Source organism: Sciurus vulgaris (genome assembly GCF_902686455.1).
Source record: "Sciurus vulgaris genome assembly, chromosome: X".
Taxonomy (NCBI): domain Eukaryota; kingdom Metazoa; phylum Chordata; class Mammalia; order Rodentia; family Sciuridae; genus Sciurus; species Sciurus vulgaris.
In genome coordinates this window covers 20,071,439-20,094,546 of record NC_136471.1, presented here as the reverse complement: position 1 = coordinate 20,094,546, position 23,108 = coordinate 20,071,439, and positions in this window count along the sequence as shown.

Sequence of the window (23,108 nt, the reverse complement as noted above, 5' to 3'; positions counted from 1 at the left end):
GGTCCTCTGGCTCAGGCTGGAACTCTGAATTCGAAATGGGAATTGTGGAGACACGAAGTTCATATCTCACACCCAGTTCCCCTGCTCATGCTATGCTGTGTGCAGTTCACCCAGGGGCATGTTCAGAGAGGCATTCAGTCTACCTTCTTCTGCAGTCTTAGACCCTTCAGGGGTTGCGGTAATTATAGAAACAGGTAATGGAGCATAAGGAAGTAAAAGTCTAGATAGGTTATCCAATAAATAAAATACCCAGACTCAGGGTTTCAAAGAAAAAGAATATTACCTGCTTTGAGATACTTCTTGGAGCAGAGCATAGCTGGTTCTACTGTACTGTTATGAAATTAATTTGAAGTTGAGAAACTGTAATATATTACAGCTATCAGTCTCTCTGGACGGTTTTACAATCAACATGTAGGATATGAAAAAAGAAAGATGCCAATAACATATTAATGTGGTATTCGGTGTTCAATCTTCTTTATGCAGCAGAATATTACAGTTGAGCAAAAAATGATCAAAAAGTTGGTTCTCTTTTATACAAAGAAACAGAAGAAGGAAACTTGAACTTTAAATTATCCCATCTGTCACTTTCCATTGATTGAGTCTTGCTCATTAAGATAAATTCCAAGCGAGACGATCATTTTTATCTTTCGAGCTCTCTGGAAATCTATGCCTTTCAGTTGCCATGCTTTCTCTTTCCTTCTTTGGCTTATTTTCCCCATATAGATAGCTGCCAAGGTGAAATGGGACATGTTATACCAATGGGTTTCCCATTTTAATTGAATTCCTTCAGAAATATATGTACCTGCAATTTAATACTTGATGTCCACTTACAGAAATGCCCAAGCAAAACCAGATCTCTCCCTTTCCTCTATTTTATGTGTCATGCTGGTACAAGTAGGATGTGTGGTTTCTCTTTGATAGAGGACAGCCCCAACTGAGCTCTACCATAAACCAGCTGTGGAATCTTGGGAAACTCATTTACCCTGATTCTCAGCTCCTGCAGCTATTGAAAAGCAGATACTAATGATGAGAACAGGATGGCTAAGTGAACTTGACCTAGCAGGTCATGGCTCTGTTTGGTGAGTTATTTCAACCCCCCTCCAAGTACTAATGCTGATGTGATGTGGACATTCCTGGTAACTGGCAGATAGCAGGTGCTCAATAAACACAAATACATTCCTCTTTCCACTCTGTTCTCAGCAAAGCAGCTAGAGCTGGATGTTAAACAGCTGCCTCTTGTTCTTTCCCCTGCCCTTCGTTGTCAGGGATAAAGTGACAGGACAAAGCAGGAAGCATTCAGCAGGAAGCATTCATGCCTACAGATCAACAATTCAGGGCCAGATGGACCCAGTGCAAAGGAGAAAAGTCAGAAGTTGATCCTCATTGACTCACCCCTCCCAGCCCCCTCATCACTGTGGATCTAATTCCCTACTGCCTCAATTTGTGAGCTCAGTTCCTTCTCAGTTAAAATGGTTTTTGTCTGTTTGATTTTTGTTTTTTTGGTGCTGGGGATTGAGCCCAGGACCTTGTACATACTATCTTGCACTCCACCACTGAGATTATACCCCCAGTCCCTAAAATAGATTATTCTGAGTGTAATATCTCCATTATCTAGCAATGTAAACTTTCCTCCAGCTGGGCATGGTGGTACATGCCTATAATCCCATCAGCTCAGGAGATAGAGGCAGGAGGATGAAGAGTTCCAAGGCAGCCTGAGCAACTTGGTGAGGCCCTAAGCAACTCATTGAGATCCTGTCTTTAAATAAAATACAAAATAAAATACAAAGAAAGACTAGGGATGTGGCTCGGTGGTTATGTGTCCTTGGGTTCAATTCCAGGTACAAAAAATTAATTTCCTCCATTTCAAAGGCCTTTTCTGGAATTCTGGTAATAAAGCCATGTAATTACAAGCTCATAGGTATGTGCCAACACCACAATGCCTCTTAAGCTACAGACATGGCCAACCATTTTCCTAATAGAGACTGCTCAAGAAATCCTCCTAGGAAGAAATCATCCTAGGTCCCTGTGAGTTTGAACAAGTGGGGGCAGCAGAGAGCAGTTCATCAGAGACACTGGGGCAAAACAAGCTTGGTCAGAGGAAATGCTAGAAAAAGTTTGAAGAGAATTTTGTGAAAAGGCAGGTTGGAAATGGGAGCAAGGTTGATGCCATGAGAATACACAATCAGAGGAACTGGTCTAGGACTTGAATATACAGCTTCGGGCCTGGGAATGGGGAATGGTGAAGGGGTCTATATCTCCAAATAAAAGCCCTAGGGAAGAAGCAAATTATTCTTCAATAAAAATTGCAGCCCTTTGCAATCTTTTGTCGGTTACAATAGTATCCAAGTTTGAAAATTTGAAGAAATCAAATTCATTTTTCAAGTAAAGGGAAAGCAAACAATTATCTTTGCAGTCAAACTCAAGGGGTTTTCAGCTCCCACCCTAGACCCATATATGGACTCCATGTCCAAAATTAATCTAGGTTCCAGAGACAGTAAAAGCAAGGCCATTTGCTTATCCCAGTAACTGTCGTCTTGGAGGATTGGATCTGAGGATACTTTCTCACTCAGGAAAGAACCTAGGTCTGTCTTCAGAGTTTGTATTGGTTCCAAACAATCCCAAAGTAGTCTTGAACTCTGAAGTTTATCAAGGACCCACATATATGGATTTGGGTGAGACCTACTCTTACTTTGTACCACCATTCATAAGCTAATATACTGACATATTTCTAAATGCTAAGGACTACTCCTTACCTCATAACAAAAAATATTCTTATTATCGCCATTTTATGAATTACAAAACTGAGGTTAAGTCACTTGCCCAGGTTCACAGATCTGGCCAGTTATAGAGCTGGAATGGGTCTTCAAAATGATCTGAGTCTGAAGTCAGGGTAGTCAACTTTATCTATAGGGATTATTAGGTCCATCTTAAGCTTTGGAGCTTTCATAGCCATATTTAAACAGTTTTCTAGGTAGGGATATTGTTCAGAAGATCAATCTGAAGTCTACTTCTGAGGAATGGTGAAGAGCCTTGTTCAATGTTTGGTTGAGCATTTGAGACACCCACCTGGGGTAGGTGGGGCCTACAATGCTCACTTTCTCTGGACCGTCAGATAACGTGCTCCTTCTATAAACACGTGGTCCACAGAAGATTATATAGGTCTGTGAGTGCAAAGACATTTTTACACAAAAATCCATGCAACTTGCTGAATTTAGTAGAGTTGGGTTTTCTTTCTGCCTTGTTATGTTCTCTTAGGGTTTAGTTGATAAAGTTATCTAATTAAAAGAAGGAGAATGTTTTAGAAAAATAGAGTTCCAGTAGTGTGGTGGAAAACTACATTTACCAGACTCCTCCCCACCTGAGGACATAGGTTGGCAGTTCTTAATTGATTATATGGGCAGGTAGCAATAAAACATAGGTTCAATAACTGCTGTAGTAGTTGGCCTGTAAAAAAATCCATTTCTTTCAATAGTTTTATAAAAACACAACATGTTTGTTAACTTTGTTGATAACCCTGCAGAACAATAAAAAGGCATGAACACATAGAGTAGGCATTTTACAGAATGATGAAGCCAGACACTGCATCATATAAATAACATTCGCGTGGGTTATTTAACTTGTCTTTGTACACAAAATTCAGCTACCTTTCCTATTGTTCAATCTGCTGTCATCTTAGATATACAGGATCTTTCACAGGCTTTATAAATAAATTGGATCAAAGCTTCCTAAAATAAAATGAAAATAATTAAAAATGATGTTTCTCAACTTTCCTGTAACAGCATGGCATTATGACTGATATCCATGAAATATTCAATGTGCTGGGTTTTGCTCTACTTTCAATATTAAAGCAAATTTGGAAAAGGTTTTTACTTATTTCTTATATATACCTGGAATAAGGAGAGCATCCAGTCACCCACTCTGTGACTAAGCTCTAAGATATATTTTTCCCAGCAGAAAAAAAAAAAAAACTTTTAACATAACCTAGAGCAATTGTGGTATGTATCACTGTTCGGAGTATGCATGTGGCAAAACACTTGTGCTTTTTCTGTGGTACTGGGGATTGAACCCAGAGTCTAGTACATGCGAGGCAAGTGTCCCATCACTGAGTCACACCCTCAGCCCCCAAGGAAGGGAAATTCTTTTTTTATATACCTTTATTTTGTTTGTTTATTTTAATGTGATGCTGAAGATGGAACCCAGTGCCTCACATGTGCTAGGCAAGTGCTCTTCCACTGAGCCACAACCCCAGCCCAGGAGGGAAAATTCTTCAGTTAAGAGCAACCCTGTTAGGGACATTGAACTTTGAGTAGACCAAGTTTAAATGCAGAACCAAATGAGTAATTAATTACCTAAAATAGATTCAGTTTTAAACCAGAAAACACTGAATCACCTTAAAACAGCAAAATTTAGTACATTCCTTCCTCACTGAAAACAGAGATTCATGACCAGGCTGAGATCAGTTATAGGGAAATTAAATTATATTTCTGTACAGATGATTGACTGAAAATCACCAATCTGCTAGAAGGTGCTAACCCCTACAAAATTTCCAAATGCCATCAAAATGCTTGCATGTCCTTTGGGAAGTTTCTCTTAATCTGTAGCTGAAATGCATGGGTAATATTTTCACAGTGCATTATCACTTATTATATTAATCACTTAGTGCATTATCAGTTATTATATGAAAGGCAGTGCTTTGTGATCAAATAAATGTAAGGAAAGCTAAGTTAAATAAAATAATCAAATATTTGTAATTTCAGGGTTTCTTGGAATCTTCATTCATGATTGATACTATGCATCTCCTATGGGGAGACATAGCACATTATTAAGAGTTTCTCAAACAGACTTGTCATAGAATTTATTGTTCACACAATGTCTATTAATAGCTCTTTGACCTAGCAGCCCCTGCAAGAATTTGGGAAATAGAGCTTTATTATTTAAGGTTTTCCAGGGTATCTGGGCCTAAGGCACAGAAGGGAAAAATGGGAATCACTAAAGGATGGGCAGAAGATTTCCAAAGAGAAACTTTCTCTTGTCAAGTTTGCTTTCACTGACTCTGGGTTAGTCATGGTAAGGACATACTTCTCGGTTTCTGAGGGGAGTGGACAAACTGCTGAACCCATTTAAGTACAGCCTCTTTCTAAACTTCCCCAGCAGGTCTAGCTGTGAACAAGGATTATGCTGATTCTAACCTATCACTTCTAAAATGATCCACTGGACAAACAGCTGGAGTCCTCAAAACAACCAGGAGACTCCAGGCATTTACATGATGCTCAAAGACTGCAGCCAGATGTTATCAGGGTAGGCATTTCATGAAGTGTCAGTGACTCTGAGGAAGTGAGAAACAGATCCAGTGAACATGGCAAAGAAAGGGCTTGTCCATCCTGCAGTGAAAGATTGATTCTAAAATATTTTTTATTTTTAATATGAGAATGATGCCCAGGTTTGAGGATTTCAACAGAGTTCTACGTGTTGCCTGAGAGATCACAAACAGAAAATTGCTGTCATGCCACAGTTCTCCGACCTTAAATCACCCAAACATTATTTGGAAAGCAACATTTCCTCCAAATTCTCTTTACTGTGCCTTTTCAGGAATGTGGAACATCAGGGTTTCCTGGAACAATTAAGTTTCTATCAAAACTCCAGAAGAAGGGCTGGAGTTGTGACTCAGTGGTAGGGCACTTGGCTGGCATGTGTAGGCTCTGGGTTCAATACTCAGCACCACATATAAATAAATAAAATTGAACAAAAGATTCATTGACAACTAAAAAATATATATTAAAAAAAGTGCAAAAGATGGGAAGTTTGGTAATAGAGTGTTATGTTAGTAAAATGTAATCTTTTTTACCTACTTCACATGCTTTCTGATGTCTCCCATGTAATTGCCTTTGACATTTAATTGAAAGCATCATGTGTTTTTACTAAGCAAACCATTTGAGTCCTTGGTGGTCACTTAAGACCTACTTCATTGCCATCTGGCATTCATCTAAAGCCAAGATTATGTAGTAGATGCATGGTTCAGCGCCGTCTGCTGCACTTGTCTATCGATCTTGTGGTTCTTGGGGAAGCAGTGTCTTATTCATATTTTCAAGTTCTATCTTATAACGAAGGTTCTTTGGCTTACCATGGCTTCATAGCTGTGAAATCAATTATGACTTCAGTAGCACTGACAATGTACTCTATTTGTGAAAAGAAAATTGAAAAATTATTACCTGATGGATGAGAAATGGTTTTGACATTTAAAAACGAAAATGCTTCTCCATATCTCTGCTAAATTATGTCTGATGTTGACATTAGCATTTATGTAATTCATCCAATTGTGGAAACCATCATGGACTAATTCTTAATAGCTGTGAAGCCTATTACAATGGGGAATAATAGTCCTTCAAAAGGCTTCGTTTCAACCTCCTTCTTCTAGGCACATCATATCAACTCTATAATAAATTAACTTATTTCACTGTAATTCTGTTGCAGCAAACCCTGAAGGGGACATAATGGGGTACCTGGAATTAAAGCTGATATGAACAAGGTGATAGGACAGTTCAAAAGTTTGCAATTATTCAGGAAAGGCTTAATGGGCAACATTGAAAAGTATCAGTTTGGGTGTTTTTTTTTTTTTCTGTTTTGTTTTGTTTGGTTTGGTAATGAGGGCTAAATCATCCCTTAATTACTTGAAAGTAATTTTGATAAATAGAGAAACAAAATGTAAAACTTTGGTCTGGAACAATCTTAACAGAAAATTATAAGCTGCCTGCCTGTGATAAAACCAGATGAAAGTGCCATTCTACCTCAGTTTCCCCATAGCGGTTGGTTTTAGAAGGCTGTAACGAAGAATTTCTACAGATGGAAGTGAGTGCATGTTTAGGCACCATCTTTCCAACAAAATGACCTGGGCAGCAGGACCATATCCCATCAAGTCAATCTAAGACAGAATGGTTTGCACTCACTCACTAAATGCACCAACCTGTTTCTCCACTGGTAGGGGAGGTGGCATCTGAAGAGAACCCTAAGGTTTGTTGCTAAGATATTCTCCTACTCTGGGTACAAGGTCAACAAAGATCACCTTGGCAAGCTGAAAACAGGGAGATGAACTTTGTAGGTAATGAGAATAGTGCAAGCAAAGGAAAGGAAATTGAAGATTGTGTTCTGGAAATTCTGAGAGAAGCTCAGTGTGATATACACTATGTGACCAAAAGGGTTCCAAAGAGAGACTGCAACCATGTTTTAAAGAGTACTATATGCCATACTGAGTTTGATTGTGGTTTTAGAAAAAGATAAGTGCTAGGGAAGTGAGGAGAACAGTCTATAGATGGGAAAAGATTGATAAGATGTCCCTCTTCCTCTTCTGACCCTGGGGATTCTAATTCGCTGGGACAAACTTAGCTCAAACACCATTACCCCACAATCTATGAAACTCTCTGACCACCCCCAGCTCTAGAAACACAAACATATATACAAACACACACACACACACACACACACACACACACACACACACACACACCCCATAGATAATACTTCCTCCTCCATGTAATTTCTTTGGCTCTGCACTCAGAACAATCTAGTGAGCAAAGTCACATACATGTCTGCTTCCTCAACTAACCATGCTGTCTGCTCAAGAGTAGGGATTGTGGTCTATTCATCTCTGTACATTGCCTGGCACATAGTAGGAATTCAATATATGTTTGGTGAATGAAATAAATTACTCTTTTATTCTCTGCAGACAACATATCAGGGTCAGAGTTTAATTCCGCTCCTGTAAAAACGGTGTGGTGTTAATATTTTCCTCCTTAATTCACTGGGAAGAATCACACATGCTGCTCACAACCATTGATTTCTAGTCAATTGAGATTTGTGCAAAACCTAGTAAGGGTGAGTTGTGCTCATTATTTGTTTATGGTACATTACAGCTAAGACTTTGGCATTAAAAATCCACTGTATTTTTGCCTCATTTAGTTCTAAAAGTGAAGTCAGGAGATATTCTTTTCCTTTGAGTAATGAACATGGCAAGTCAACAAAAATACATTTAAAGAACACGTGCATTCACTTTTCATTTGTCTTAGAGCAAGATGAGATGTTTCTCCTCCATTATCTCATAAAGGTGCGTGATTTGTGAACAAAACTGAAATGAATGTCATTAAAACTGATTACCCTAAGTGAATGCTGACGTGTATGTGAGTATACGATTGTGATTATGATGTTAGAGAAAGTAATCTAATGATCAGAGTGATAATGCAATTTTGTAGTGTTGGTAAAAGAGTAAAAGCAGAGACCTTTGGTAAAATTGCACCTGCTGACCTATAATAAAAACAAAATGGGGACCAAGGATTTCGGGGGCTGTGAATAAATTCTGGGTTTGTTCCGGGCATCTCAAGGTAGCATTGCTCTTCTGAGAACTCTCGGTGAAATTCCACTGATTGAAACTGCTCAGTTTATGCTGACACCTTGCTCATTGGCTCAGACAGCCCTAGGTTCAAACGCAGCAGCCCCGAAGTAGAGGAGGTGGGCATAACCTGCTAAGCCCGAACCAAGTTATTTTTGTCATCTTCATCCTATTTTCCTCAGGACTTTCTTCACACTGAACCCCACTGGTGCTCCTACCCATTTAAATAATGCACATGGGCTCCATTTTGTTGTTAGATCCAGTCTCCATCAGAGCTGGATCATCCCACCATGTCCCTGCTTTTCAATTATTCCTGTGTCTTGTCTTTATTTCTTAAATTTCTCGTACCTTTAATATTTCTAATCTGACTCACCACTCTAGTTCAGAGAAACTGAGTAAGCATCATGTAGGTTGTGATACAAGGAGACACTTGTTTCTGCCTCCACCCTCTGACAAGAGCCACCCAGTGGGACAATCCCCTTAGACTACACCGATGTAATTGGTAACACTTCTGAGCTCACCTGTCTCATGTAGAAACCAGGAGGCAGAAGGGAGCATACAAGAGGAAGGAGAAGGAATGATCTCTGAGGGAGGACCAGGTACACTTGACACATCTTTCCAGAGGTGCTCTGGAAAGTTACCCCAACTAAGGTAACTTCTGCTTCTTCCTTTGCTCAGTGTTCCTCATCCCTCTCCTTCCCCCTTGCTGAGGGTTTTGCCACATTCATGACCCTCCTCCTTTTTGCATTACATTCCTTTCAGCCAGCAGTAGATACTCTGCCTCCCAGAGCTGGTCAATCTCAAAGATGTCCTTGAACTGCATTGTTCTTCCTCTGCTTATCTTCCCTGCCGTCCTTACTCCCTTTCCTTCTCAGTCCTGTCTACCCCCTTAACTCTCTGAGTGTGGAGCTGATGGACTCATCCTACTGGCCCACTTTCATATGATGTGAATGAGCATGTCCATATCAGAAACCACCGCCTATCCTCAGTTTCCCATTACTTCAGATATCTCAGAAGCATTTGATGACTGCTTTGAATTCTCTCCATATTTAGGATTCCAATATTTCCCTTTCTTAGCTCCATTTAGCTTTCTAACAAACTGTGTCTCTGTCTTCTGCCACCTACATGTGCGTATCATCAAGACTGATCCCAACTTTCCTCTTCTTTCCTCTCCTTCAGAGATGTCTTCTTTTTCCATGAATTAGTTGATGGTCACCCTGTAGCTGAATCTCCAGTCTATGACTCCATCCAATCATGCTGTCCCTCCTGGGATTTTTGCACTCCTATTGGCACCCAATCTTCCCTTTTCACCATTTGCCCTCTGTCCATGTGGCATGAATCATTGTAGTGCTAGGAATTTTACCATTATGGTCCAAAGTTACAGACTCACAGAGAAACACTCAACACCCAACTCTGACACAAACTCCCTGACTCAGGTTTAACACCCAGCTCTGTTATACATCCCATCTAAGCTTGGACACATTTCTTTCTTTCTTTTTTTTTTTTTTTAAGGGGAGTTATGCACACATTACTTAACCAGTCTAAGCCATAGTTTCCCTGTCTAGAGAAGCAAACATGATAATTCATCCTTATCTCATGTGGTGGTTGTGAGAATTTAGAGAATTCATGTAAATCACCTCGCCTATAACAATTTTTTCTATAAATTTCATTATTAATGTACTCAGTAAATGTTTACTGAATCATAATGAACTACAAGGGATACTTCAGGCACAGTAGCTGGAAGATGAGAGGGGGACATAAAGTTTGAAAACTTTGAGTATCCTCAACTCCTGCAATATGGAGTAAAGGGACTTCCTGCCAGTAGGCCAATCCAGCCTGACTTCCATAAGTTTCACATTTTGAGATGGAATTTCACTGTGTTGCTCAGGCTTGCCTCAAACCCCTGGGCTCAAACAATCATCCTGCCTCAGCCTCCTGAGTATCCAGGGCTATAGCCATGTGCCACTGCACCTGGCTTATAAAATATTACTTTAAAAAATTATTTTCATATACATAATATAATCATCTTTCAGATTAAGCTGTTTATCCACTTTAGCTTGCTATATACAAATCACATTATGAGGTGATTCCAGTCTTTGCTGATTACTCCATTATGTAATCCATTGGGATCCATGTTTCCCATTTAAAACAATTACCTCAAGGAAAATTGCACAAACAGAACGTGCTATCAAAGAAGAAAATCAGCATTTGATTCTCCTGAAATTAAAATACTCCTCGCCAACTCAGCCAAGTTATCTTCTGGGATATAACAGACTTTTTCTCCTAAGTAACTTTTCCACACAAATCAAGCAATTATCTCCCTAACGGATATTCCCCCAGTGTGTGAGGGAATCAGTGTTTTGATTAGCAATTTGTCTTGGCTTCATTGACTGCTCTGGTTTGTTCTTACTTAAGAGTTTTTGAGGTAAACTTTTTCCTTCAGAATAATTTTCTATTTGCAGAGAAGTTGAACATTTCCTGTACACCTGTCATCCAGTTCCCCCCATGTTATCGTCTTACATTTGTCAAAGGTAAGAAATCAACATTGGTATGTTACTATTAATTAAACTATAAACTTTATTCAGATTTCACTTGTTTCTTTTGCCTAATGTCTTTTTTTTTTCTAATTCAGAATTCAATTTGGGATACCAAATTGTACGTAGTCATCATGTCATTAAAAATTTTCCATTAATATTGAATAGCACCAAATAATTACTGTCAAATGCTTTCATAAACCTGTGAAATTCAAAGTGTGCTGAGGAAACTGGGCAAAATGAAATTTAGGCCAGTCATCCAAATGAGCAAAATTAGTATTTTTTTTTTCAGTTGATGTCAAAGGGAAACGTTAAACACTTTGTTTCTTCCTTCACATTCCCACCCTAGATCTTTCTCTAGTTTTGTGTCTTGTGGAAAGCTGTGCTTCTGGTTTACCTCTACAATCGAGGTTTGCCTACTGGAAGCTACCTCATTCTTCATCAGACCAGAAGAAACAAAGAATTATTTTAATCTTCACTGGAAGCATAATTTTGTGACCTTGAGTGATTCCTTTCCACCTTCCTTAACCTTACTTTCCTCATCTGCAAAACGTGTTGTTTGTCAGTGGGTGCCAAATGCTGATCCATGGGTCAGTTGCATTAGGATCACTGATAGACGTTTCTGCCAACTTGCACATTCTATCTTCCACATCAATGTCTGGGCAGTTGGGCAAGGAGGTCTGTATTTTCATATACATGCAAATACACACAAATGCACTCCCAATGCACAACGGAATTGGAAACACATTACATTAAACCATCTGTATGCTTCTTGGCATTCAGAGGCAAAAGGGACCCTACGAGGTGCCCTCGAACAAGATAGGAAAAAGGATCGGTCTTCTTGTGGAAGCAGGTCTGGTATTTTGTGGAACTCCCACTTCCCAGGCTTCTGGTGCACTTGACCAAGACATTGGTGTATAATGAATGTTTAGTCTATTTAGTCCAATAAATGCATTCTACTTAATTGGTTTTATGGAAAGTAACCAAAGAGGACAACTGAGATAAATGAAAGTTTTGCAGAGACATTGGAATTTGAGTAAATGACAAGATTTTTTACATTTGGAGTTTTTGCATTGATTCCTTTTCATTCCCTACTTAGGAGTGCAGAAAAATGAAAAGTAAATTATTCCACATAATATGGTGATTTGGTTCATATATTTTACTCACAATCAGCCTTTTTAGAAACCCTCTCAACCATATTCTGATATCTAGATCATACAAGGAAATATTTGTAAGTTGATTTTGTCTGATTTCTGTAGCTTTCTACATTTCAATGCACAGAACTTCAGAGTGAAAAAACTTAGTGATATATAGTCACAACAAACTATAGGTCAAATAATATTATTAAAATGAGGAAACTGAAAAAAATCAAAATGCAAAGGACAGTACTGTCATATAAAAAATTAACTGAATTAAAAGTGACTCCATATTATACATTATTTCTACATTTTACAGATGAAGAAACTGAGACTCAGATACACAAAGTCCTATACAGATAGTAGGTGAAGTAAGAATTCAACCGAGGTCTGGTGTCTCCAATGTCATGCTCCAGAGATGTTCCTAGAACATTTGTAACAAGTACAGACTGGAAATAATAAATGAATGCTTAAATAATCTATTGTATATCTATTCAATATATACAGTCATTAAAATGTACGGGAACCCTTATATCCTACAGATGGCAGAATAAATTGAGGCAATCATTCCTGAAAGCAATTTAGCAATATCCATGAAGTGTCCTTTCAAAGTTTATATTCTTTGGCCCAGTAACTCACTCTCTAGGAACTTACCCTAAGGTAAATAATCAAAAACTTGGAAAAAGTCTTATTGGCAAAAGTGCTTATTGAAAGAGTACTTTAAAAAACGAAAAACCTGGAAGAAAATGAAAGGTTCAAAATTAGTGAGCTAAATAAATGAAAGCTCTTTATATGGTATAACAGTATGCAACCATTTTAAAAAGTCTTTTAATGATATAGGGAATTGTTTATACTAATTTAGGTGAAAGCAACATTATCACAATGTTGTATGTACACTATGTTCTCAATTTTAATTAAAGAAAAGAGTATGCATGTGTAAAGAAACTAAGATTGAAAGGAAATAAATCAAAATATTTAAGTGTTTTAAAATGAAAAGGCATTGAAGTGATTCTGTATTGTGAAATTTAGAATTCATTCTTTAGTCTCTGTGCCTTCTGAATTTCAAATTCTCTTCAGTAAGAAAAAACACTTTCACAATTGGAAAAGAACATAATGTTATTTTTATTTATTTTTTTGTGTTGTTGGGGGTGGCACCCAAAGCCATGTGCACACTAGCCAGGCACTGTACCACTGAGCTACATCCCTAGCTCTACAATTTAACTTTATAAAAGAAATGGAAATAGAAGTTTACAAAATGAAACAACATATGAACTTTCTATGATACTTTCAGTGAAAAAACAAAACTTTCACACACAGAGGATTATATAAAAATATGTACACAAATATTATAACTCTCTAAATGAAGGATAAGATTAAAATACAGTCAGGCACAGTGGTGCACACCTCAAATCCCAGTGACTCGGGAAGCTGAGGCAGGAGAATTACAAGTTCAAAGACAGCCTCAGCAACTTAGCAAGGCCCTAAGCATTAGGGCATCTTAGTAAGACCCTATCTGAAAATAAAAAACAAAAAGGGCTGGGAGATATCTCAGTGGTAAAGCAACCCTGGGTTCAATCCCCAGTAAGAAATTAAATAGAAATGAAAATACAACAAAATATTATAGACCTTTTGGATTAGATGGCAAAAATAAAGTGAATTTCTTCTATCCCCCTTTTAAAATTTCATTCAATTTTTTACATTGACAGATGAAATTGTGCATATTTAGTACCTGCAACATATTCAAAGTATATATACATTATAGAATGACTACATCTGGATAACTAACATACTCATTATCTGACATAATTAACATTTTGTGCTGAGAACACTTGACGTCCACTCTTTTAGAAATTTCAAAAATACATTAACTGTAATCGCCATGTTGTACAATAGATTTATTGAAGTCATTCCTCCTAACTGAAATTTTGTATCCTCTGACCACCATCTCCCTAAACCAAGCCCCCAACCACTACAGCCCCTGGTGAATACCATTCTACTCTCCACTTCCATGAAATCGACATTTTTAGATTCCATATATAGGTGAGATCATGTGATATTTTTCTTTCTGTGCTTGCCTTATTTCACTTAACATAATACCTTCCAAGTTCATACATATTGTTGCAAATGATAATGATTTATCTTTTTGTGAATGAATAGTATTCCACGAGTGTATATGTCACATTTTCTTTATCCATTCACCCATTGATGGGCACAAGCTGATTCCATATCTTGGTTATTGTGAATAATGCTGTGATAAATATGGAAGTGAAGGTATTTCTTCAACATATAGATTTCATTACTTTTGGCAATATACCCAGTAGTGGGATTGCTGGGTCATATAGTAGGTCTATTTTTGACTTTTTTGAGGAAATTCCATATTGTTTTCCATAATGGCTGTGCTAATTTACATTCTCTACAACATTGTACAAAGATTCCCTTTTCTCCACACATTTGCTGACACTTGTCATCTTTTATCATTTTGATAATAGCAATTCTAACTAGAGGGAAGCATTATTTTGTTGTAGTTTTGATTTGTATTTCCCTGATGACTAAGGGTGTTAAGCATTTTTTTCACATCCCCAGTGGCCATTTGCCTGTTTTCTTTTGAGATTCTACTAAGAATTTTTCACCCATTTTTAAATCTGATTATTTTTACTATTGACTTGTTTGAGTTTCTTATTTATTCTGGACATGGGCTTTCTATTCTGTTTCACTGATCTGGGTGTCTGTTCATAAGACAGTATCCAACTGCTTTGATTAGCACAACCTTGAGGTGTGTGTTTGCGTGTGCATGTTTTTTGTACTAGGGATTGAACCCAGGGGTACTCTGCTACTGAGCTCCATCCCCAGTGCTTTTTATTTTACACTGAACAAGGGTTTTGCTAAATTGCTGAGGCTGCCCTTGAAATTGCAATCCTCCTGCCTCAGCCTCCCCAGTCACTGGAATTACAGGTTTGCACAACTGCACCAGGATTTTGTAATGTATTTTGAAGATACAGATAGTGATGCTTCCATTTTTGTCCTTTTTGCTCTAGATTGCTTTGGCTGTTTGGGATCTTTTGCAGGTCCATATGAATTTTAGGATTGTTTTCTCTATTTCTATGAAGAACATCATTGTAATTTTAATAGGAATTGCAATAAATCTATAGATAACTTGGGTAGTATGGACATTTTAACAAGACTAATTCCTCAAATTTATGAAAACAAGGTATCTTTATTTGTGTTTTATTCAGTTTCTCTCACTAAAGTTCTATTGTTTTCAATGTAGATGTCTTCTGCCTCTTTGGTTAAACTAATTGCTAAATATTTTATTTTTTGTAGCTTTTGTAAATGGGGTTGTTTTCTTTTTTTTTCCAGACAATTTGCTATTAAGTGTATAGAATCATGACTGATTTTTTGCATGTTGATTTTTTGTATCTTGCAGCTTTACTTAATCAATTCATTAATTTGAACAGTTTTTTTGGGGTGGATCTTTAGGGCTTTCTATATGTAAGATCCTACAAACAGGGACAATTTAATTTCTTCCTTTCTAATCTGGATGGCTTTTCTTCTCTCCTTCCTTCTTTTCTTTCTGTCTCTTTCTTTCTCCTGCCTAATTGCTCTGGCAAGAATCTCCAGGCCTATATTGAATAGAAGTGGTGAGAGTGGGCATCCTTGTCCTATTCTGGATCTTAAAGAAAAGATCTTCACTCTTCCCTCTTGTGTATGATGTTAGCTGTGGGTTTGTCATATATGCTATTTATTGTGTTGTGCATTCCTTCTATACCTAATTTGTTGAAACTTTTTAAAAAATATTTTTAGTTGTAGATGGACACAATATTTTGTTTATTTAGCTTTTTATGTGGTGCTGGGGATCAAACCTAGTGCGTGACACATGCTAGGCAACTGCTCTACCACTGACTGAGCCACAAATCCAGCTCCCTGAGACTTTTTTTTTAATCGTGAAAGGACGTAGAATTTTGTCAACTGCTTTGTCTACATTTAATGAAAGGATCATGTGTTTTTGCTCCTTCATTCTATTCCTATGATACATCGCATTTATTAATTTACATATGTTGAAATATACTTACTTCCCTGGGATGAATCCTACTTGATCATAATGAATGATCTTTTTAATTTGCTTTGAAATTCATTTGTTAAGATTTTTTCAGGATTTTTAAAGTCTAAGTTTATCAGGAATATTTTCGTTTTTTTTTTTTTTTTTTTCTTCTATTTGGGTGGGTCCGTACTGGGGATTGAACCTAGGGGCACTTTACCACTGAAATATATCCCTAGTACTTTTTATTTTAAGTTGCTAAGGCTGGCCTCCAACATGTCATCTTCCTTCCTCAGCTTCCCAAGTTGATAGGCTTAGTTTTCTCTTCCTCTTCCTCTTCCGCCTCCCTCTCCCCTGTGGTCCTTTTTCTGGCTTTTGCGTGATATGGCCTTGTCAAGTGAGTTTGGAATTTTCCTTTCTCATCAATTTTTTGAAAGAGTTTGAAAATAATTGGTCTTAGTTCATTTTTAATGCTTGGTAGAATTCAGCAATGAAGTCATCAGGTCCTGGGCTTTTCCTTGATTGGAGACGTTTTGTTATTGATTCAATATTCTTATTTGTTTATGGTCTAAGATTTTCTACTTCTTCATAATTGAGTTTTGGTAGGTTATATGAATCAAGAAATTTATCAGTTTCGTCTAGGCTATTCTGTTTGTTAGTGTATAATTATTCATAGCAGTCTCTTATGACCCTGTTTATTTCTGTTCTATCAGTGTTAATGTTCCCTTTTTCATTTTAATTATTTGAATTTCTCTCTTTTTACCCTTAGGTTAGCTAAAGCATGGCCAATTTTGTTCATCTTTTCAAAAAAAAAAAAAAAAAGACTCTTGGTTTCATTGATCTTTAATTTTATTTTCAGGTCTCTTTCATTTATTTCTGCCTTGGCATTTATTATTTCCTTCCTTCTACTAAATTTGGGCTTAGTTTGTTTTTTGTTCTTCTAGTTCCTTGAAGTGCAACATGTGTTATTTATTTGAGATCTTTTTTTTTCTTTCTAAATGTGGGATTCTTTTTTATTTTCAAATTTCTTAGCAATTAATGTGATTTTTAAGATAATATTTTATTTTTTTTTAATTTTATTCATGCTGGGGATTGAACTCTGGGGTACTCGACCACAGAGCCACATCCTCAGCCTTATTTTATATTTTATTTAGAGACAGGTCTCATTGAGTTGCTTAATGCCTAGCTAAGTTGCTCAGGTTGGTTCTGAACTCATGATCCTCCTTCGTCAGTCTCCTGAGACACTGGGATTACAGTCATGTGCCACCATGCCTGGCTAAAATAATATTTTAAAATATCCTCATCCTCTGTAACCTGAATAAGTTTCATGACAAACTATGGTGCTGTGCAGGTGAGAGCACACAAGCTATAGGATCAGACACAGGTGGGCTCCTGTCTTGGCTGTGAAATTTACTACTTACATGTTCTTAGATAGTTAACTTCTTTGAGAACTAGTATAGCATCTAACTCCTCACATTACCATGAACATAAGAGTTGATAAATGAGAGTGCTTAGCACAGGGCTTTGTGGCCATTTGATTGGGGAACTTTTGAGCCTGGGGTTTTCATTAGTATATCTTTAGCTTCACTCTTGGTCTTAATTTGCCAGGCCCCAAAAAGGTACAGGTAAAGTTCGTAGGTTTTCTGAACCATGAATACAGCATGAGGAAAGGCGTCAACAGTCTGGACAGAAGATCTTGGAGAAAGTGTGTTTTTCCTAATCTCACTAATGGTCTAAACCTCAGTGGATAACCTTCAACCCTCTCTTATTGATAGTTATCCCACCTGTGAATTCCAATTTTTGCAAGTGTACTCACCCTTGGGTTACTAAACTTCAACCTAAAGATATCATTTTAAAAAAATCAATATCTTTCCCTCTTCTGTATAAATATGAGTGATGAGTTCTAAGATAGAGGGAACAGAGAGGCATACACATAGACATACATAGGGATGTGCTCCAATTTTCTTCCTGTTGGCCTTCCATGGTGTCTGATTGTCCATAATTAAATTCAGTCCTTAGTGTCAACCCCATAATTCTCTTAAAATGGGTTCAGCTGTCATATTCAATCACATGTCAGTGTCATCTATTGGAATTTATTCTAATCAGATACCTGGAAACAAGGCCTAGGGGAAAGTAGATTTTGAAAACGAGATAATTTAAAAATTAGGGACACTGGTTGAGTATAGCCTAAGTTTAGAGTCAAAGACAGGTAAGTGAGGACTCAAAGAGACTGTCTAGCTCTGTGCTAGTGAAGAGCATCTACCTTCAACTATTCCTTGCTTTCAGTTGTAAAATGACCCAGAGGTTCAGGCCTTCTCTAAATGCTGAAATCACCATCTTATTTTTAGAATTAGCAGAAACTAGTGGATCATGGCATGGGGTCTTGTCTACCACATTTGGATTCCAAGTAAGAATCCCATTCTTAGCTTTGGAACCTCAAAGAATATTATTTAGGATGATGATACCTTCCACGAACCAGTGTGTATTGATCAAGAAGTTAAAATAGGAAATAACCCAGATCCTAGCATGAAAAAAAAAGACCTCAATAATTAGTTGATCAAGAAGTTAAAATAGGAAATAGCCCAGATCCTAGGATGGAAAAAAAAGACCTCCATAATTAGAAATAAGTGTTACTCTACCCTTTGAGGATACTCAACATTTCTAAAGGCTTCTCTATTTTCCAAATTCCTTCATCTCATGGAAACAAAAGATGGAGACTTCCCCCTATCTACAGAAGTTGACAAAGCACAGAAATACTAACAGCAATAATTACTATCTCAAAGAACCTCTAGCTTCCTGAAACCACTGTTACCTTAACTCACATAGCTCTCATTCAGAGCCAGGCTGAACAAAGATACCATATGTGTTACTCAGATCTTTGTATCTGTGATCAAAATATACAAAAAGAGCAACTTACATGAGGAAAAGTTTTGTTTTGTTTTGTTTGTTTGTTTGTTTGTTTGTTTGCTTTTGCTCATGGTTTCACAGGTTCAGTCCATAGTGAACCAACTCCAGTGTTCTGGGCCCAAGGTGAAGCAGAACAGTATGGTGGAAGAGTGTGGAAAAGGAATACTGCTCCATTCATGGAAGCCAGGAAGCAGAGACAGAAAGAGAGAGAGAGCAGCCACAAGGAAAATCCCTTACAAACTCTCCCCTAACGAATTGCCTACAACATGGAAAAAAAAACATTTCACAGAATCTTTAAGGGGATTCTGGGTAGATTCTGGGGAAAGGGACAAAGGGACACACACTAGGAGGACACTATGCTGAGTAGCCAGGTAGGAATGGCTCATAGGCTAATTGACAACTCATTCTTTTACACTGAGAGGGTATTAATAGGGATATAAATAAAGTTCCAGCTGATATAGGAGGCCATGAGAGGAGGATTTTGAACTCTCAGGTAGGCCTTGACAATTCTCAGCTTGGGTCCCTTTAGATGGAGTGGCAATAGTATATTTATTGTTATGGTTTGGATATGAGGTGTCCCCTAAAATCTCTGGAGTTAATGCAGGAATATCCAGAGGTGAAATTACTGGATTATGGACAGTTCATCCTAGTTTGACTGAACTAACTGGGTGGTAACTGTAGACAGGTGGAGTGAGTCCAGAGGATTTGGCTCACTGGGGACTGGGGACAGGTCCTGGAAGAGTTCATCTAGCAATGGACTCAGCTGAGTATGGACTGAACCTCTGGAACTGTGAGCCCAAAAAAGCTTTTTGTCCTTTGTGTTGTGCATATTGGGTACTTTGGTCAAAGTGATATAAAGCTGACTAACACACTTGCTGGTACGTGCAGCTAAGATCTCTATGAAATCTCAAGGACAGACCTATGGTCAACCACACTGTGTGACACATTTACAGGTTGGACAGAATACCACAGTTTTTCTCTCCTTTTCTTTGGTGGGGGAGCATTTTAGTGACCATAATAATAAGATGAATTAATGAAATGTTTAAAATATACTAAATTATACAGAGAACATGCAATTAAGTTAATTGGAAATATTATATAAGAAGTAGAAAGAGTATTAACTTTTAAGAAACAAACAATGCCAAAACGAATCTTTCACTGTCTTACATCTTTGGACTCTACCCTTACAGGGACTTTATCATACCAAGCTGTGTGGTATAATGAGAAATGTTTTAGACTCAAGGAACCAATATTCTACTACAGGTATGACTGGGAAACCATGTGCACACTGCTTCCAGCCCAGGTTCTCATGACTTCTGATCTTCAGTAGTACCATCTAAGTCACTCTGACTCTGCCTTACCCTTAGCAGAACCAATACATCAAAATATATATTCATAACCTTCACAAAGCGCCCAAAACACCACTTCTCACAGAGAAATATTTTATTACCTCCTATCTTTCTTATCCCAATGGCAAAAATTTCCATCTTGCCATGGTCTGGCAACCCTATACTCTGCCATCAACTATCTGTCCTTAATGCATCAGTTTTTATAACTCAGAACTCTGTCCTAGAATATCAGATAATGTACATGGCATAATGACAAAGTTCTCTGATTATACTTGTATTCATTGTGCATAATAAAAAATTAAAAATTTGAAGTGGAAGCTTTATAACAATAATATTATTGGAAAAATAAGTATTTTATAAAATAAAATATGAAATAAAGTAAAATCCCGATCTAAAGAGAAACAGAGGAGCATTTCAAGATGGCGGACTAGAGGGCGGCTGCATTTCATGTTGCTCTAGGACTCAGGATTCAAAAGAGGAGATATTGAGAGACTTGGGACCAACTCAAAGCAGCCGGGTGAGTCTCTCCCGTTGGGGAGGTGACCCGGATGGGGCGGTAGTCCCGGAACACAGGGAACTTTGTGAAGTAGAGCTGCCCGGCGAGACGCCCCTCCCCCCACTGGAGCAGTGAACTCGGACAACTGGGAGCGTCGTAGAGGAGGCTGCTCAGCACAGCGCTGGGACTCGGAGCAACCACTGGGGCTCCGAGCAGCTTCCCAGAGGAGGAGCTGCGAGGAGAGCTGTTTGGACTCAGAGCAACCACTTCTGAACACCAGGGGGGCTGCCCGGAGGAGGAGGAGGAGGAGCACCGCAGGTCACTTGGACTCAGAGTGACTTCCCAGGGCTACGGGTGGCTGCACAGAGGAGGAGGCACGCGGTGACTTGCTCGGACTCCTAGTGACCACTCCGGAACACCGGGTGGCTGCCTGGAGGAAGAGGCGTGTGGTGGGTTGCTGGGACTCAGAGTGACTGTATGGGGTTCCAGGTGGGGGCTCAGAGGAGGGGCCACATAGCCAGGTGATTAGGTGCAGAGCAGGGTCCCAGGACCTAGGAGGCTTCTTGGTGGAAGAGCCACACAGAGACAAGCTGAGGGGCAGAGCAAAGGTTGCAGGACTACAGGCAGATTCTCTGAGGAAAGGCAGCCTAAGGAGACTCGTCTGCAAAGGGTGAGGCTCCCAGGCGCAGGAGGTAGGTCCCGGCCCCTGGGTATGTTGCAGAGGAAGGCAGCCCAGCCCAGGCAGTAGTTGTGGATTGAGGGGAACCTCTAGGACGGGAACGGACCAGCGAGACCTCCCCACAGGGTGAGTCTTCCCTGCAGGGTGAGGTTTTCCCACAAGGAGGTAAAACCAGAGACACAGGCCCAAACAGACCTTGCCTCAGCCTGCAGTCTAGTTCCCCTTTGGATGGCCATTGGTCAACAAGTGGAGGCACCTCTGCCCACTAGCAGGGAATATACCCCACCTGAAGGCCACCACCCCTAGAGAGGCAGCTTCCTTGTGGAGCACCGCATTATCAGCTTCCTCCAAGACTTCAGCCTACTAAAGGCTAAGAGGGGATATACTAGAAATCTTCAGTGACATTGTAAGTCAATAGAGGAAATCTACAATATCTCAGCGGTCCACTGATACCTGAACAACATGAGAAAACAAGGGAAGAATATGCCCCAAACAAATCTAGATGTTACATCAATAAAACCCAATGACAGCATGGCAGAAGAAATGACAGAAAAGGAGTTCAGAATGTACATAATTAAAATGATCAGGGAAGCAAACGATGAGACAAAAGAGCAAATGCAGGCATTGAATGATGAGATGAAAGAGCAAATGCAGGCATTGAATGATCGCACCAATCGACAGTTAAAAGAGCAAATACAGGAAGCAAAAGATCATTTCAATAAAGAGTTAGAGATATTGAAAAAAAACAAACAGAAATCCTTGACATGAAGGAAACAATAAACCAAATTAAGAACTCCATAGAAAGCATAGCCAATAGGATAGAACACCTGGAAGATAGAACCTCAGATATTGAAGAAAAAATATTTAACCTTGAAAACAAAGTTGAACAAACAGAGAAGATGGTAAGAAATCATGAACAGAATCCCAAGAACTATGGGATATCATGAAAAGGCCAAATTTAAGAATTATTGGGATTGAGGAAGGCTTAGAGAAACAAACCAAAGGAATGAACAATCTATTCAATGAAATAATATCAAAAAATTTCCCATATCTGAAGAATGAAATGGAAAATCAAGTTTAAGAGGCTTACAGAACACCAAATGCACAAAATTAAAACAGACCCATACCAAGGCACATTATAATGAAAATACCTAACATACAAAATAAAGACAGAATTTTAAAGGCTGTGAGAGAAAAGAACCAAATTACATTCAGGGGGAAACCAATACGGATATCAGCAGATTTTTCAATCCAGACCCTAAAAGCTAGAAGGGCCTGGAACAACATTTTTCAAGCCCTGAAAGAAAATGGATGCCAACCAAGAATCTTATACCCAGCAAAACTTACCTTCAAATTTGACAATGAAATAAAATCCTTCCATGATAAACAAAAGCTAAAAGAATGTACAAAAAGAAAGCCAGCATTACAGAACATTCTCAGCAAAATATTCCATGAGGAAGAGATGAAAAACAAAGAAGCAAATCAGCAAAGGGAGGAATTATCCTAAAGGAATTGTCAAATAAAGGAGGAAACAAGTCGTGTAAAAAAAAACAAATAAATAAATTTTTATTTAAAATGAACCAAATGACCG